The sequence below is a fragment of the Cebus imitator genome, unplaced genomic scaffold (assembly GCF_001604975.1).
Source record: "Cebus imitator isolate Cc_AM_T3 unplaced genomic scaffold, Cebus_imitator-1.0 Scaffold40, whole genome shotgun sequence".
NCBI classification, from domain to species: Eukaryota; Metazoa; Chordata; class Mammalia; order Primates; family Cebidae; genus Cebus; species Cebus imitator.
The window spans coordinates 179,688-197,030 of NW_016107355.1; the positions used below are offsets into that span (position 1 = coordinate 179,688).

The 17,343-nt window shown below is 34.6% G+C and overlaps 1 protein-coding gene across 2 annotated transcripts in view; it reads right to left on the reverse strand.

Annotated features, from left to right (window-relative positions):
- The window catches only part of TLL1 (tolloid like 1), a 239,333-nt gene that overhangs the window by 128,123 nt on the left and 93,867 nt on the right, over positions 1-17,343 (reverse strand). The window lies entirely within an intron of this gene.

Genomic DNA, 17,343 nt, shown 5'->3' on the forward strand with positions numbered 1-17,343 from the left:
ATACCAACAAGCTAATTAGAAAAACATTGTTAAAAATATAGAAACATGGTCTAGATAGAGACAGGTCTTTCAGAAAGTAATCATAGCTGAATGTGTTGGACCTGTTACAGGACAAATATTAGCCACCTGTAAAAGACAATGACTCCATTTTTTTACACTGTTGTTTGGGAAGGAGGAAAAATAGTTTCCTTGAATAAGAAGGTTACTGATTTATGGGGATTCTAAAGAAGGAAATAAGCAATCATGAGCTAATTTGCAAATATGTGAAAATCTGATAAGAAGGACTATATTTTCTGTGGATTCTTGTGCCCAGCAGCAGGTATTCACTGAGAGGAAAAAGAAAAGGTAGTAACAAATAAACCATATGATATTTTATAAACTAAGTTAATTTTATAATGCAAGGTGCAATCAAGACAAAAGAATATAGTACTATTGTAGCAATTCATTCACCACATTTCATACATTTTATAATACACTTTATCTAAAAGGGCATTGCCTCTGAGTCTCTGTAAAATGGATATATAAGTATCAAAAGTAATACTTAAGTCAGCATTTATTTAGGCAACAACTAGATGCCAGACTTTTGATCTTTAATGACTAATATAACATGGTCCACATTTTCAAGAGGCTCCAAGTCATTACCCTAAAACCTAAAAACACTCTCATTCTGTCTTTGTTTTCTTCTTTTTGAGTCAGGGTCTCTCTGTCACCAGGTCGGAGTGCAGTGGCGCGATCACGGCTCACTATAGCCTCAACTTCAACCACCCAGGCTCAAGTACTCCTCCTACCTCAGCTTCCCAAGTAGCTGCGACTACAGACACACTCCACTGAGCTGGGCTCATGTTTGTAACTCATGTTAATTTTTGTATTTTTTGTGCAGAAAGTGTTTTGCCATGTTTCCCATGCTGGTAATGAACTCCTGGCCTCAAGCAATACTCCTGCCTCAGCTTCCCAAAATGCTGGCATTACAGGAGTGAGCAACTGAGCACATTCTGACTCTATCTTTTATGCCTACTCTTTTATGCTACTTAATAAAGCAAAACTCTATAAACCATTATGAAACCCCATGGGAGAGTTCATTGATAACCAGTATGTAAATTTCTCTTTTCAGGTTAGTCATGTACATTAGTGAGACAATAAAATAGCCTCCCTGTTTGAGTACAAAGTAAACCAACCAATCCCTTAGTACTGCCAGAATCAAAGCACAGTAACTTCAGGAAGCACAGAAAACTTGAGAAATAATAAATTAATCATGAAGCAGAACACTGAAAAATGCCTAGAAATACAGGGATATTTGTTCTTTTCAGGTTTACCAATTTTCTTTACTTTTTAACTTTCTTCAGATTTTATTTTCTGTGAAACCAAAAGGAAAAGAAAGAAAATACATTACAATTTAGAAAGTGACAAAATCTATGCTTTTCAAATTACTGTGTTTCATTGGATTTAAATATTAATATTTATGAAGTTTACCAGCATAGAGAATTAGTTATTTATGAAGTTTAAATCAGCTTATTTATGAAGTTTAAACTTCAGTCCTAAAATCTATGCAATGCTTTAGGCTTTGATCAAAGGCTTATAATATAAAATTATTCATCCAGTGCAAAACTGACATGAGATAAGAAGGAGGGGGTTAGATTTATGTGTAAGTCGAGAAATGAAGAAAATAGAAATTAGTACAACGTAGGTTATCACTTCAACATATGGAAAAATCTTTATTATAATTAGATTTCTCTCTTAAACTCCTCACTGCCCCTATCGCCAATAGAAAGGCAGTCTAAAGAAGCAAAGAGATGCTTACTATTGTTCACTATCATAGCAGCAAAGCCACAAAGATTGTACAGGATAGTTTATAACACTAGCTAAGAGGGTGGTTTTGATGCCTGAAATTGAATCCAGATTCTAATCAGCTTCATACAGATGCAGCAGAAAACACCAATGCTCCAGTGTCCCTAAAGCCAGACCTCCCAAGAAACTTACCCAAGTTAAATATTTTACCAATTATAATATAAGACTTTGGTTTTCATAAAAATAAATGTTACACTTTTTTAGATTGTAAGGTAAATCGAAGTTGACTAGTTATTTGAAACTTCCATCAGGTGCATTTATGATGCAAAAAGCTGCAAGCCTCCACTGGCAGGGACTTTCAGCCTGTCTTTTCCTTTCTTACTGCTGATAGAGTGTGGTGACGACTAGACGCTGAAGCAGTGCTTCACTAACTTTACTTTGCTTAGGAGTCATAGTGAATCCAGCCAAAATGCAGACTTTGATTTGGTAGGTCTGGAGAGGCGCCTCAGATTCTACATTTCTAACAAGCTCCCAATCACTTCAAATAATTGCCGTTGTCATCTTTATTAGTATTAATTTTGTTCTGCAAGAATAAATTCTCACTCTTCTTTGAGTCAGAAAAATCAAGGCACTCAACCAAGCAAAATGTACTTCATCAATACTACATTTCAAGTAAAAGCAGAACACATAAAACAAAATTTAAATTTTTATTTTCTTGTAATGGCTTTTTATATGCAGTAGGATTCATGTCTTGATGGATTATATCAAACACAGATCAACAGTCCAAGGATGAATCACTTCGCAGAAGCAAAAACATTACTTCTAGAGAGAAGAAAAGGTACCAGGCCAGATGATGCTTAAAAGGAGAAAAAAAAAAGCAGCTCCAGAGGACATAAGCCCATTTATTTATTGTTATTTTTTCTAATCTAATAACTTTTCAGAGTAGTTTGGCAGTTCTGAATACACCATAAGTTGCTTCAGGAGAAAACCAAATATTTCTTTGAAAGAAAGCAATAGTGAGTGACTAAGCCAATTCATTTAGGGCCAGATTTGATGCACTGTCACCCATATACATCTTTCAATCTTGATAATGCTCCACAGAAAAAAGACATGTTAGAATTTTCAACCTGTCACATAGCTTTAAATGCATTTCTTCTTTATATTGCACACATTTAAAGATTTCCTTAATTCATCTTCTATTTAAATCTATGTCCTATTTCTGTATTCTAAAATATTTTACTTATGCATTGGTACAGTAAGTTGGACCATGGCAAATTATACTTATATGCATTAGGATTTGCATTATATTTAATATATATTTGATATTTAGGTGCAAAAATACATATGAAATTCTCAAATCCACTTTGGAATTTTGTTTTCATTTTTATGTGGTATTTAGTATTTATTTTACCTCAAAAAACAAAATTAGAGAGAAACAGCCTTAAAAGTATGAATTATCGTTTATTTGGCTCATTTAATACGTGATTTGCGGTTAGTGAGATCAGAACGAAAAAAAAATGGGAAATTGGTTATTGGGATGATACTAGGAAAATGTTCAAATGGAATTAGAATATTTACTATGTGTTTGGAATTCTGCTTGGATTCTTATGGTCAAATAGGGGGTTGGAGCTAACCAATAGGCCAAAATTAAATGTCAGAGAGAACAATTTTTAAGCTACATGGAAAACCACAGGTTTCGTTTTTCCCCTAAAGGTTATTTGCCTTCAATGCACAACAAACATTTTTTTTTAAATCAGAGACTAAAGCAGACAAAGTATTTTTATTGTAATATGCAGAATAAGTGCTTTTTATAAAATAATGTATTCTGAGAATAAGCAATTCAAGATCGTGATTCCCTACACCTTAACTTTAAAAAATGCCACTCCCACCCATGTCCCCAATTCCTCAGTGAGCTTTACTTCTTCGGTCTGAAGCTGAGGCCATCAGCTTTAAGGAGGCTTTAAGTTTGTGATTTCTGAAAAACTACATGCAAAAATATGTATGAATTTATAAACACAAATACCACATATTTTTCTGGGAAAAGTCCTCAGTAGATTGTTAAAAGGGGTCGGTCACACAGTAAAAAACCACTAATGTTGCCAAGTGTGAAGCCTTTCTGTCCACTCAGGAGAAAATACTTGGAAACTAAATACCCTGAAGAAAATGAATACATTTATCTGAATTAACATTAAGATATCTGATAGTTGGTTGCCAGTCCAGAGCACAATGACAAGAAAATTGAGTCTCGTTAGGCCTTGCCAGGACACCTCTTCAGAAACCTGCTGTTCCCATTTGACCTAATTAAGTATCTGTACTTCCATGTTCTGACTGGGCTTCTGTCATGTTAAGGTCTGACACAGGATTTCATAATTGTTTTCAATCATCTGCTTCCTCAATCTAATTTTGAAAATACTGACAACAGGAAGCATGTAGTACTCAACTTAAAATCCTCAATGTCATAGTACCAGAAATAAGTAGGTTTTCAATTTACATATTTTGAGGCACAAAAATGTGAATGAGAATATACCATGAATTGGAGAATAAGTTGTGTGTAACAAAGGAGTCCATATAAGAATTTATGAAGCTAGATGTGCTACCTATTTGAGAAATTTTCCTTAAGAACCAAAATACTAGATATTTTACTGTTTCAAGGATAAATATTTCCAAGGCCTTCAATCTCTACTGGATTACTGTTATAAACATTTTTAAAGCAATTAAAAGAACCCTGCCTTTCTTTTTTATTTTAGTAGTATATATTATTAAATGTAATTATGGGAAATGTGCCCCTTTTCTTCAAACACCATACTTACATGCTCAGGAAATACATGATTGTGCTAGAAGATTAGTTATCTTGAGATTTGTGGGATTGGAGGAGATAGCTCAAAGATTCAACAATAGCCAAGAGCATTTGTTCATTATACTTTTTCCATATACAGTTTAAGCTTTCTGCTTTTATTGATAGTGGATTTAGGGAAGAGAGATGATGTCATGTGAAGCTCTGAGAAGGCTGCTTTAACTGTTCTTGCTCACAATGAAGGCATAATGAAAATTTTCTCAGGCAAAGGCAACAGTAAAGTCTCAAAAGTCAACTATTTTTACATGATTGACAACCACTGAGCAAATTCCAGAGGAAAAGTAAGACTTGATGAAAGTTCTAAGATATACATGTTAGCTAATGTTACACCAGTTAAAAGAGAAAATAATTTTCTGATGGCATTTCATATGCATAGAATAAATTTTCCACCAAAATGGCACACAAAATTATTACAAATTCCAAATTTGAGAAACAAATATCTAAAATTTCAAAAGCTCTTCATACAATAGAAAAATAAATACAAAAATATCTTACATAGAATCAGAAATACTCTTCAGAAAAAAATGCATGTTTTAATGTTGAATGTATCTTTCTTAAATTTCTAATCATAAAGAAGAAAGTATTTGCAGTCCAATTATTTTAGTGTTTGTTCATACAAAGCCATCTCATGCAATATTTTATTTAAAACATTTATTTTTTTCAGAATCTACTTTTCCACTTTTACCATACATTACCATATAAAATCAACAGAAGAGTCTAATCTACAAATAAAATGTGCTTGCAGTAAATTACTAACAATTAGTTAAATAAAATTGTTTACTAATTCTTTCCTCACACACTGGATTAGAACGTATGTCTGGGAACCTGACTTCCACCTGGCCAATTGAAAACAATATGTCTTTACCCAGGGTAGCTTTGTTGAAGGATGGTAGGAGTACGAAATAAGAAAGCTAGACTTTGGATAATTGGCTCTAGGAAGAAAACAAGAAAGAAACTGTCCAAAGATACTTCAAATTTAGAAGTTCCTTCAGCGAGCATAGAGCTGTTCCTCCAGTTAAACACTGTCTTCTTCAATGACTTATTAAATCATGAAATAGAATATAATCTCAATACATAATCAGATGTCAATCTGAAGTGCAATACAAATCTATATACAGATACAGATATATTCTGTTGATATAAGGACTGTTCCACCAGAATATGAAAATGTTTGATAAGAAAGGCATTTTTCATGATATTTATTAGTTTCAAGATGAATCAAGATTGATCAATCCATTCTGAGCTTAGAACACAAGCAGTATGTTGCCTTTTTTTAATCCTTTTCTGTTTTAACATAATTTTACATTATGGATATGACTAAATGCTAAATTTCCAAATAAACACATCTTTCTATTTAGGTCAGAAAACAAAATTGTTCCCATAACAAAGATCCATTGAAATATCATATCAATCTGCTTTTATAGCCCACAATGTCTGTGGATAGGATTTCTCAGGACATTTTTAAAATATCACCCATACCACAAATATTCATTCTGAACTCTTTGTCTCAAAAGGGAAAACATTTACAGAAAAGTGCTTTGATCCAGAAACGTAAAAGTAAATATTGAAACTTTTTTGTGTTTATGGCCTAATATACTCTCTCCTGAGCTTTAAGAAAATAAATTATTGTAGTTCACAAGTTTTTAAAAACTTCTATTATTACACTGCTCAAATATTAAGTATATAATCAACGACTAGCGAGATTTAGTTTATTTATATTTCCCACATTATCCACTTTGTAAGAACAGGGAAAACATTTGGTTTTTTTCTTCCCTTATGCTTGTAATTGTTTACATTTGTGGCCAGGGTAGGAGTCAACTCCGATACTTCTTTTTGAATTAAGTTTCCTTATTTTCCAAATATTGACACTAAGTCTGGGAGTAAATCTTGATCTCTTTCTGGAAGTAGGACTGCTCATGCAAATCTGTTCTTTTTTATATACATTGCTTTATGGTTTACCCACTGGTTGGTCATTTCTTCACACAAATACAAGAACCATTTTTCCCACTTTTCCCCATTTTTATTTAGTCTGTTTTTATGATAGATTGAGAAAATCTGTACTCCAACCTTTCTGGTTATTGTTATCATTGTAAAAGATTTTCCTTTCAGCATATATCAAAGTCTGGAGTCCTTTCTCTTTGGCTAATACCTCACACTGCACAGCCGTGAAACAACATGGCCTGAGTGAAATCAACTTTACAAAATTTAAAAACTCATTGACTCTCTGAAACTTTACTTAATATATTGATTTCTACTTCTTCTTTTCATAGTCTTAGAGACCTTAAATAATTGAAAGAATATTTAAAGAGAATTTTACTCACTCTAAAATAAGCACAAAATTGAAGATCTATGAAATATCCCTCTCAATATTATTTTCAATGTTTTACAGCTTTATGTTAGAAGTTTCATAGTGTCAGTAACACGTATTACTATTAAATGCATGACACATTATTAATAAAGCACCCTCACTGAAGTTATTCCATTTGAGCCACAGAAAACTGTGACATTGACTAATACTATTAACTAGCTGATATAATTTACATTTTAAAAAAACTTCCCATTCTCTTATTGCCCATCATATTATTTGGTGTCTACACTTTGCTTAATAAAGCAGAGTCTGTTAGTACTGATGACAGGTCATTTCTTACAGTAAAATTATTCCAAGTCAGAAGCATCATCTAAGAATTTCCCTTTGAAATCAGGCTGATGATCCATCTTAACAACAGCAGTCTCATATAGGAAATGAAAAAACAGATGATTCCCCCCTTTTCGGATTTGCAGAAACAGGGATCGTGCCTGTAATGGCACACAGAGATGATACATTTAATTGAAAAATGAAAGTGACGTGCAAAGAAAACATTTACTAAAGGAAAATAGATTCATCATAACTTGCATACTGGTAGCAACAAAACCACCTTGGACCACACCCATGTTCTAGGTGTAATTTCAATGTTAAGGAATCTGCCAGTGTTGTTTCAAAGCTTGTTTGAGATAATAAAGGAAAGATGGAATTCAGATACACATGAATACTAAGTAAATAAAATCTTCATAAATATCAGCAAATCATAGTCTTTAGTATGTCCTTTTAAAATGTACATATTTAGAACTGACATTCTAAGTTTTAGCTAGTAGATATAAATTGGAAATTTGGCCCATCCAACCCTCCAGTCTCCCTGCAGCATTACTGATTAACTAATTTAAAATGCATACTTTGACTCAAAGCTTATCAGCTCTGTAAATCTTTGGATCCAAGATAGAACTGTAATTTTCCACTTAAATTATTCACAGCAAAAAAAAAAAAAAAAAAAAAAAAAAAAAAAAAAAAAAAAAAAAAAAAAAAAAAAAAAAAAAAAAAAAAACTGTTGAAGGAATCCTTTTGTAATCTTTGGAAAACAAACAAAAAATCCACAGGTTTGTAAGTATTTTATTTTGCTTGTAACAATATAACATCCAAAACATTTCGGTAATCACTATCTCTTGGGGAATGAGTGTCAAAATCTATTAAATAATCTGGTTAACTGAAAGACAACCTCCTTTTCAGTAAAACTAGAAGAATCATGGGGAAAAAAAGCTCTATAGAGGATGAAGGCAATTATCATCTGCTTCTCTTATTATCTGAGTTTCAGATAATTATATTGGTTACTCTCTCATGCAAAATTTTAGAAATAGAGTAGTTTACCATTAGGGCCTAAAATTTTGTAAAGAACTCATCGATATTAAGGCGCATTAATGAAGCCATCAGAGGCTTACAAATCAAACCAATGTCTAAAATGAAGCCCTCCAAAAATAATAGATTTTTTAAAGAACCGTTTAAAACATTTTATTATACTCAAAAATTATGAGATGATTTAGTTATCATTATAATTTATTGAACTTATATTTTGTGACTGATATTGTGCTAGGCAACAGGAATTCAAAAATGAGGCAATGTCCCTTAGAGATTAATAATTTAATACCTCAAGTAGACTCTCTTAACAACCACTTAAAGTCCATTTTAAGTTGACTGTTTTGCCTTCTATTTACCATTTTAAAAATTCCAGGAGGCTCAGGTATTCGAAGGCTACTTTGAATATTACAAATAGACTTCTCTGACAAAATTAATCATATTATCGTAGCAACTGCTCACAGGATGTCTGGTTTTACCAGTTCTGTAAATTTGGTGCTAACTACACATAATCCTGAGTTATCTCTGAATGACAGCCTATTGCTACAATTGGCTGCACATTTGAATTACTTTATTTTCTTAGGTTGTGCGTGTAACAGGCATTAATTTGCACTTCACAAGAGACCACTAACTTAAATTCAAGAAGAATACGCTATAAAGAATAGAAGGATATTTCCAGGGAGATGGAAACTTTTGATGAATTTGCTTGAATTTAAGGTCTGGGTTGAGCCTTGCAGACTCAGAAACTCTGTCTTGCATGTTTTCCGGAATCCATTACACTTGGAAATACAGACATCCTTGAGACAACCCATATGAGATTGTTATCATGAAAATAAAGTGCCAACTCATAGTAAGAACTGTAAACATAAAAGGGATTGGACCCTCAGGATATCTGCCCAACATACTCTCAATACAAATAAAGCTATGTGAAGAAAACCCATGCTCAGAAGAGTGCTTGTTAAACATGTAACCAGAACAAGAAAGATTACTTACATGCTTCCAATGTTTAATAATATCAGTCCATTAGGTCTTTAAGCAGAGAAGCTTCCTACATGGATACAGTTTGGATAGGCACTTTCAACATTTGCCTCTGAAACTGTCTTTTTTTTTCCCCCCCAGTTTTCACATCTAACCAAAACCTTTCTGACTGACATATTCTTTTATTATCCATGTTAATATAGTCAGTCAACCAGATTGGTTCTCCCTCTCTATTTAGAAATCATGATGTATTTCAGCTATATAGAAAAGCATACTCACCATTGAGTTTTGCAAAAATCTGAACAGCTTGCAAATTTTGCCTCAAATCTTGTTTATTTGTTTTTTTACATAGAGAAAGGGTTTTGCTTTGCCACCCAGGCTGGAGTGCAGCAGTGCGATCACAGCTCACTGACAGCCTCGAACTCCTGGGCTCAAGGAATTCTCCTGCCACAGCCTCCTGAATAACTATGCATACAGGTACATACCATCATGCCTGACAAATTTTTTATTTCAGATTTTTATTATTAGACTAGTGCTTACACTATCTGTGTTTCCCTTCTAATTACCATAACCCTGAGTTCTCTCAGAGTAACCAGTATCACAAATATAGTATTTGTCATTCTCATACCTGTTTCTATTCTTCCAAACTCATATGTATCTGTGGAAAAGTATAATACTTAATTTTGCTTAATAATTTTAAATTTTATATAAATATCATTAAACCCATGTTTTCTTTTTCATCTGTATATTTTGTACAATATTGAATATATGATATTTGTTATACACATTTGACTATAGGTTTTCTTAATTTCTAAGTTAGTCTTTTATATGAATATAATATATTTTTTCTATTAATATAAATTTATGTAGTATCAAACATTTCCCTAGTATAAACAATGCTCTAGTAAACACCATGTATTGCACAAGACTTGTCTAGGATATATACCTAGGTAGTCAATCAATGAATCATAGGATATGCTTGTATACACCTTTTTTAGAAATTGCCTAGAATTTGAATACAGAGTGATAATGGCAGCAGCAATAGCAACATAATAATGGAATATTCTCTGATCCTGCTGTAAAAACACAGGACAACAAATATTAAAAAAAAAAAAAACTCAAAGACCTTTGGACAATATATTGCATAGAACTAGGTTACAAAGTATCACCTCAAGCCCTCAAATATCAGTGGATGGGAACAAGCTATTTTACCACTCCTCTGCTGCTTTTCCAAGTATAAGTTTTGGGTTACACTGGATGTAGTTTATTTAGTGCAGTCAACTTAAATAAATGCATTTAATTTTAATGCAAAAATTTTTATAACCATTTCTCATTTATATTTTGGGCTTCTGAGCTCCATTTAAATATCATATCTTTTTCTGAGACCATAAAAGTAGTTTCCTGTTCCATTAGTACATTTTCACACTGCTGTAAATAAATATCCATGACCAAGTAATTTATAAAGACAAGAGGTTTAACTGAGTCACTGACCCACATGGTTGGAGAGGCCTCAAGAAATTTACAATCAAGGTGAAAGGGAAAGCAAGCACATCTTATATGGTGGCAGGTGAGGGAGAGTGTGTGTAGGAGGCACTGTCAAACATTTATAAAACCATCAGATCTCATGAGAACTCACTATTGCAAGAACTCACTCACTAAACTTTTAGCATGGGGGAAACTTTCCCCCATAATCCAGTCACCTCCCACCAGGTCCTCCCCTCAACATGTGGAGATTAGGGGGATTACAATTCAAAATGAGATTTGGGTGGGGACACAGAGCCAACCATATCGCCTATATTTCCTAAAACTTCTAAAATCTGACTTTTAACATTTTGTTTTTCATCCACATTAACGTGTTTTTTCCTCTGTTATAGTTAAACGATTAAAAATCTTTTCATTCAAGGGTGTCCAATCTTTTGGCTTTCCTGGGCCACACTGGAAGAAGAATTGTCTTGGGCCACACATAAAATACACTAACACTAACTATAGATGATGAGCTAAAAAGAAGAAAAATGCACAAAAAAAAGAAAAAAAAAAGAAAAAAGAAACCTCTTAATGTTTTGTTTTGTGTTGGGCCACATTCAGCCCACAGCCATGGGTTGGACATGCTTATCTACATGAATAACTAAGTGACCCTGTTCCATGTAAAGAACCTCTATCATTTTTCCAAATATTTACAATACTGTCTCTGTCATATATCTGTTACATATCTAAGCACTTTATTCTGTCTCATTAGTGTATAGTCTTTAATACCCTACTATATTGGTAACAATCACTTTATATGTATCTTTATATCTAATAGAATTAGCCCCATAACTATATTATCAAATTTTTCTCAGTTTTTCTTAGCAATATGATTTGCTGTATAAATTTTAGAAGCAGACATTCAAGCTACAAGAAAAAACCCATGAGGCCTTGATTAAAATTGCATTGTCTATGTAAATTAATATAAGAATAATTGCCGTTTTAAAGATCACAGCTCAACTTATTTTGTTGATTTACATCTACCTATAAAGATATAACTTCTTCTTCCTAATATATGCCTTGTTAAATTTATTTCAAAGTAAACTTTCAGATTGTGTTTCTTTAATAAATATTAACATTTAAATTATATTTTCTAAGTGTTCCTTCTGTATAATAAAAGAAGTATTATATTTTGATCCTGTATTCATCAGATATCCTGAACATTTCCATTGGTTCCAATAGATCTCTTGCATTTCCTGTGAAGACACTTTCACCATCTGAAAGTAGTGTTGTATTCATTCTTTTCCATTCCTCTGTGTGTGTATGTGTGTTTCAGCAAAATGCTAGAAACCAAACCATAACACCGAATATAAGTAGTGATGGCAGGAATGCTTGCCTTATAACTTTTTTTTTTTAAGATGGATTCTTGCCCTGTTGTCCAGGCTGGACAGCAGTGGTATGATCTAAGTTCACTACAAACTCTACCTCCCAGGTTCAAAGGATTCTCCTGTCTCAGCCTCCTGAATAGCTGGGATTACAGGTGCACACCACCACTCCAAGCTAATTTTTATATTTTTAGTAGAGATGGGGTTTTACTATATTGGCCAGGCTAGTCTCAAACTCCTGACCTCAGGTGATCCACCCACCTCGGCCTTCCAAAAAGCTGAGATTACAGGTGTGAGCCACCATGCTCAGCCATCTTATAACTTTTAAAGAGGCTTCTAATAGTTTCCCATTGACTATGGTTTTAGCTAAAAGATTCTGGAAGTTACTTTACCAAGTCAAAGAAACCCCTTAGTTCTCATTTTGGATTTTAGCATTTAGCTTTATAAGAGATTTAACCCATAATATTTTTTCTCTTATTTTCATTGTCCAGTTATGGTATCAAAGTTATACCAACCTTATAAAATGAGCTGGTAGACATTATTTTTTAGTCATTCAGACAATTTGCATAAGTTAGAATTTTTTTCCTTAAATAGGTGGCAGAAATTGCTTATAAATTTATTCATGCATAGTATTATATTTAAGGGGAGATTTCATTTCCTATATAATATCTTAGATGTTCCCTGCCTCCACTCTCCCTATAAATATGGAGAGCGGGTGGAGGATGGCAGGCGGGGTACTACTACTAGAGTTTTCTCCCTGGTGTTTTCTAGAGAAAGCTTTGATGGTCCGCCCAGTTCCAACCTCAAGAGCGAAGAATTTATTCCCAGATTCTGGGAAGGCTGTTGACTGAAAGACTTCAGCTGTCAGCTCTCTTGGCTGAAAAACTGCCTCACCCATAGCCAAACCCACTTCCTGTGGGTAGCCAGCATCTAATGACTGGTCCAGAAGGGTATATAAGGGCATAGCTCATTCTAACCAACATGAGACATCTCTGATGGGTCATCCTAGCATCAGAGTTTCAGATTTGTCTAACCCTCACTGAAACTACATTGTATCCCAAGAAATTCCTTTTCCCACACCTGCTTCCTTCCCTTCCTTTTCACAAGAGCTGATCCTGAGAACTCTCCCCGAGTACTCCCCACATAATAATCTCTATCACAGAGTCTGCTTCCTAACCAAAGCACTTGTGACAGTTGGTGCTGATACTGGTGCACATAAGCAGGCAGTGCAAAGGTATTTTGACAATAGATATTTGGAGCTGGCAATGAGAACCCCATCCAAGTTTGAAAGGGAAGCAAAAAACAGCCTCTGGCATATAATATCAGTAAAACTATTAAATCTTTCTCCTGTACTGATGGTAAATTGTAAAAATAAATGCTGGTGTTATGTATCTGGTATTCGTGCAATATAGGTAAAATAATAACTCTAAGGATAGTAAATTGGGTAGCTAATGCTAAACTCCATTGATGCTTTAAATATTAACAAAAGATTGGTCACAATTAATGAATAAAATTAATGAATAAAAGGCTATGAGTAAAAGTCAGAAAGCCTTCTCGATAATATATAAAAAATGTCATCTCCTACAGCTTGTTAGCAAAGAAAACTAAAGATGAGGTCCAGGACTTAATACTAAGAGTTATAGAGTATACAATAGGGTTGGCCTCTTAATCTCAGCAGGTCAGCTATGCCAGGGTACAGTTCTACTCGGAAACCCCGACATATGGGATAAAAAATATGTGTTGATATACCTGAAAATCTTGAAACTCTAGACTTCTCTGATCCTGTTAAGACTGGTTGGGCACAGTGGCTCACACCTTTAATCACAGCACTGTGGAAGGCCAAGGCAGGTGTATCATCTGAGGTCAGCAGTTTGAGACCAGCCTGACCAATATAGTGAAACCCCATCTCTATTTAAAATACAAAAATTAGTTGGGTGTGGCAGCGTGTGCCTGTATTCCCAGCTACTCGGGAGGTTGAGACAGGAGAATTCCTTGTACCCGGAAGGTGGAGATTGCAGTGAACAGAGATCATGCCACTGCACTACAATCTGAGCAACACAGCATGACTCCATCTCAAGAAAAAAAAAAAAGAACTAATGCTTACCCCTTGTTAAGGATAGTGCAATATTTTCTCTCCTGAAAGACAACGTGTACCCCTCAAGATTAGCCCTTACCTCCCCTTTCCAGCCACTAAACTAATAATAGGATTAAATTACAACATAGCCTAACCAGAATGAATTGTGCCTAAAATAGGAAGCAAGGCACTGTGGCCAAATGGATTTACGAAACCCTGCCTACTCATAGCCCAGAGAATACTCAAGGGCTCAATTGCCAAGGTAGAGCATGAAGTTGTATAAGAGAGTTTACTTATTTGATAGCACCATCCTGGGATACAGGATTTGATACCCTTAAAAGGAGACTGAAAGACAATGCAAACATGCTTTAAGATGGTGAAAGCTGCACCTTCTTTGAGGCTTTTGGACTTGGACCGAGCCACTACTGGCTTCTTTCTTCCCCAGCTTGCAGATGGCCTATCATGGGACTTCAGCTTTTGGTAGTGTGAGCCAATTCCCTCTAATAAACTCCCTTTCATATGTACACATATCCTATTAGTTCTGTCCCTCTGGAGAACCCTAACTAATACAAATGGCTCCTGGAAGAAATGATAAAGCACTGACCTGCATTAAGTAATAGAGAAATGCCAGGGAGATTAAAAGGCTCAGAGAAGTAAGCATGATTGAATAAATATACTGTTCTCAGCCAGAATACCCATCAAATGACTACACTTCACTTTGTAGATTCTACAAGAAGAGTGTTTCCATCATATGAAGGCCCTGAAGACAGATCGTTTACCAAGGCTAGAAGGAACCCATTGGTGAAAGGAAAAAGAACATCACTAAGAAGTTCAGAGTTGGTGTTCCTTTGAAGGCCAAGGCTGATGGTAGAAGACTGACAACAATGGAGATGATAGAATCCTGAAAAGATAGAGATAATAGGGTAATATCCAATTATTATAAGCCAGGTAGAGGCAATTATAATGCCTCTCAAGGTTGTAGTCACATATAGGAACACTGATCCTTAGAGAGTTATGAGATAGTTAATATAACATGGTATCCAAGGAGCAAAATAGATGGACAGTCAACCAAGGATATTATTCAGGGTATACAATCAAAATAATGAATCCTGGATAATCAGAAGACAGAGTATGTTTACTCCCCACTCCACCACCTACCGTCCAAAACTATCTTACTGAACTTCAGGATATGAGCCAATTTTCAGAGCTGGAACCCATATACTGAAGTAAGAAACAGATTTCCAGGAGGAACAACTCTGTAGCATCAAGAAAATAATGCATAAAGTCCTTCCACAAAGGTGCCAACAGTCGTATCTTTGGATAACCATACACAGGCATTTTAAGGACTGTTGGAAACAGGGCCATTGACAGTGATACATGGAAAATCAAAGAGCTTTCATGGGCTTTTCTGGAACTAATAAATTGAGTCTTGTCCCAGGTTTGACTCACAGTCTGTCCGCTAGGTCTGTGATCCACCTAATGACCATTTTCCAAGTCATAAAATATATAAGTATGATTCACACAGGTAGCTGGCACAACTTCCAGATTTCTTCCTTAGCTCAAGCAATCTGTCTTATAGGGGAAGCCTCTTCGACTGTAATCCACATTCTCTACCCTAGGCAAAATATCAACTTAAAAGCAATTATTCTGATGGTTCTACTTATATGTAGGCTACACAAAGCTGGAAGAGAATGTTGCTCTCACTCTAACCATGAAAATAAAACACAAAAAAACGGATCACTGACAAAACTGTAATTTTTCTGGGACCCAGAGAGCTAACATTACAAAGGCCAGTTGAATTCCATCTAGTGGCAAGCCCCGCCAAAGAGAGACAGGACATACCAACTATTTCACCTCTGGCAGAGCTTGAGAAGAGACAACACTCTAAAAGTGATAAGAAGAAAACATCTAAGATTTTTAAAAAAAAATTTAAAAGACTGAGTGTAGACTTGCTTCACAATAAAAAGCCAAAGGGAAAAGCCAGCACTCCCAGTGACCCACTGAGAAATTTGGGCTTCTCATCCCCCACAGTTCTGAACTCTGGACATTCGGAGATCCTGATTCATAAAAAAGCACTTTTCTACCAGAAGCTATGCCAAGAATGCCACTGAATTTTAACCTAATGCTGGGCACCTTGGGCTCTTTGTGCAAAAAGATCAGCAGGCAACATAAGGAGTCACTGTCCTGGCAGAATTTTTTAGCCTGGTTATCAGAGGAATTGGGGTGCTGTCACATAACAATGGGAATGGAGTAATATGTTTGGCATCAAATGAAGCCCTTGATGCCAAATGACCTTCTTCCTTCATGACATTCTTGATCAATTTTGATTGTAGATGCAGCAGCTATGGCCCAAAGGGGCATGGTAAGCAGTGGTTTAGAGTCCTTAGGGATATGAATGGGGGTGATATCACTAGCTAAGCTGCCTGGACCTACCAAGGGAAATCTAATGCTGACAACACACACTGAATGATCTTGGGGTGGAGACAGCCCCCATGAATTCCAATTCCTGTTGTACATGATAGATTACAGTGAACCAATTTATATACATATATACATATATATATATACTTCAAAGAAGAATAATTATAATCAAATAATGTGATTTATTTATTTATTTTAGAGTATGCTTCTTAACGTTGTTAAGAAACTTTGATTGTTAAGGAATTTCTAAAATGGGAAATTAGAATAGGTTAAAAAAAGTAAAGGTAAAAATTCTTAGAGTCAAGTCATACATGATCAAAGAATAATGTCTATTTTAAATGCTAGCATTCTTATGCCTCCTGTGAAGGAAAAAGATTTTAACCTCAACCTCTTCTTCCACTTTCACTTGCCAGGAGAAAATAAATATTGAGTATGGAAATTAACATTTTCAAATAGAGTTTAAATGTCTCAAAGAAGTCACCTGCTTTAGAATATTATATGTAGTCATATGTTAGTTAAACACTCTGTTGTGGTGGATTCCCACTGGATTATTTCCAAAACCACTGTGAATGTTTATGTTTATATTCCTTCCTGATTTTGTTAGAAATCAAAGAATAAAAGGTTCCACAAGAAAACAGCAATGTTTACAGTATCTTAAAATATGCTTAAATAGAATAGAGCATCTCCAATCACAAAAGTAAATAATAAACATGAATAT